The following is a 2,500-nucleotide window of genomic DNA, read 5'->3' as shown; positions in this document are numbered from 1 at the left end:
CAAAAATCCAATCCACCTTCATTAATTTTCCCAGAATTTTTCGAGGTCGGGAAGTATTTGTTTTAATTTTCCTACCATTAGAAATCGAGTAAATCCGCAAAACTAGGAACCGGCCCGGAATGACCCCAAATTCAGTGGGCAGCCTCATAAAAATATGGCTGATTTTACTGGATTGGTTTCATGTGGAAAGCACGACGTTTTCTTGTAGGAATGCGGGAACCCCGGCAGCTCGCCTGCCGCGGCCAGCGACGTCGGGGACGCTGGCCTGCGCTGTCGAGCCCGCGAGGGCTGTCTCCGCGGCAGGCCCCCCCTGAACGGGGCACGACAGGCCACCGCGCTGGCTCGTCCAGCGTCGACAGTCCCTCGTCCAGGTTTCAGATCGCGCCAAGTCGAACCCATGACCTGCTCAAGCCATCGTGCGCTGCCGAATTCGCATCTGCGTGTAGGCTGCCATTCCACGCGGCAGCCCCTGTTTTCGTCAGCGTGCCCCCCTGACGAATTTTCCTGCCTGGCCCAGTCCAGCGTCCAGCCCCTGTTCGTCGAAAAATCTGCGCTGCCGATTTTCCACGCGGCAGCCCCTCTTTTCGTCAGCGTGCCCCCCTGACGAATTTTCCTGCCTGGCCCGGCCGGTCCAGCATCCAGCCCCTGTTCGTCGAAAAATCTGCGCTGCCGATTTTCCACGCGGCAGCCCCTGTTTTCCTCAGCGTGCCCCCCTGACGAATGTTCGTCGAAAAATCTGCGCTGCCGATTTTCCACGCGGCAGCCCCTGTTTTCCTCAGCGTGCCCCCCTGACGAATGTTCGTCGAAAAATCTGCGCTGCCGATTTTCCACGCGGCAGCCCCTCTTTTCGTCAGCGTGCCCCCCTGACGAATGTTCGTCGAAAAATCTGCGCTGCCGATTTTCCACGCGGCAGCCCCTCTTTTCGTCAGCGTGCCCCCCTGACGAATTTTCCTGCCTGGCCCGGCCGGTCCAGCCCCTGTTCGTCGAAAAATCTGCGCTGCCGATTTTCCACGCGGCAGCCCCTCTTTTCGTCAGCGTGCCCCCCTGACGAATTTTCCTGCCTGGCCCGGCCGGTCCAGCCCCTGTTCGTCGAAAAATCTGCGCTGCCGATTTTCCACGCGGCAGCCCCTCTTTTCGTCAGCGTGCCCCCCTGACGAATTTTCCTGCCTGACCCGGCCGGTCCAGCCCCTGTTCGTCGAAAAATCTGCGCTGCCGATTTTCCACTCCGCAGCCCCTGTTTTCGTCAGCGTGGCCCCCTGACGAATTTTCCTGCCTGGCCCGGCCAGTCCAGCGCCCAGCCCCTGTTCGTCGAAAAATCTGCGCTGCCGATTTTCCCCGACGAACCTGCAGCTGCACAAATCCGCGCTGCCACTGCCCCATTGTCTGGACCAACAGTCTTTTCCATCAAGCCCTGGACTATAAATCGTCCAGACTCATCGCCAGCACCCGCTGCCGATTCTGCCGACTTTGCCGATTTCGTCGGCGCTGCCGATTCCAACACTGCACCCACCGTGTCTAAACCAGCGCTGTTTCGTCAGCGTGTCCCCTTGACGAATTTCCCTGCCTGGCCTGGACAGTCCATCTTCCAGCCCATGTTCATCGAAAAATCTGCGCTGCCGATTTCCCCGACGAACCTGCAGCTGCACAAATCTGCGCTGCCGATTTCCCCCCCTGTCGGCATGGCTGCCGCTGCCCCGATGTCCAGACCAACAGTCTTTTTTGTCGACTTTGCCGATTTTGTCCGCGCTGCCGATTCCAACACTACCCCCTGCATCCAAACCAGCATTGTTTCGTCAGCTCTTCCCCTGACGATTTTAGCCCTGTAACAAACAGTAGGCCTCCAATCCCGCCAACGGGAGCCAAGTTGATAGGGAAGAGAATTGAATGACGCGCCTGGTCCTCGCACCCCGCCACCCGAGGGGCCTTTTTCCCGGCAGCCTCTGAAAAACTCTAGCTTTCACGGTCCTCGCCGCCCCTCACCACCATGGCAGGCCTCTAATCCCACCCATCAGCAGTTGTAGCCGATAGGGCAGTGATTTGAATGACGCGTCGCGGGCCGCCGGGTCATCTCACCCGGCCATTAATTGGAGCGTTTTTGGCTGGCCGAGGATGGGGGGATGGATCTCTTCTTCCGAAAAAGCAAACAGTACATCGGGAGTTATGTTGACGGGGCATGGAATTGAATGACCCGTCGCGGGCCGCCGGGTCATCTCACCCGGCCATCCCGGGGAGCGTTTTTCCCGGCAGCATCGGGGAAACTCTTGCTTTCACTGCCCGCTGCCCAAGTCCCCACTCGCATCGGCCCCCCGCGCCAACAAGCCAACGCTGCCGAATCGGCAGACACTGCTGCCGAATCTGCCGACACTGCCCCGCGGGCTGCCACTGCCCCAGTGTCTAAACCAGCGGTCTTTCTCATCGAGCCTTGGACTATCCAGTCCGTCCTGACTCATCGCCAGCACCTGCTGCCGATTCTGCCGACTTTGCCGATTTTCTCGGCGCT

Source organism: Populus nigra, chromosome 2 (genome assembly GCF_951802175.1).
Source record: "Populus nigra chromosome 2, ddPopNigr1.1, whole genome shotgun sequence".
NCBI lineage: Eukaryota > Viridiplantae > Streptophyta > Magnoliopsida > Malpighiales > Salicaceae > Populus > Populus nigra.
The sequence above is the reverse complement of the archived record's forward strand: the minus strand, read 5'-3'. Positions refer to the sequence as shown.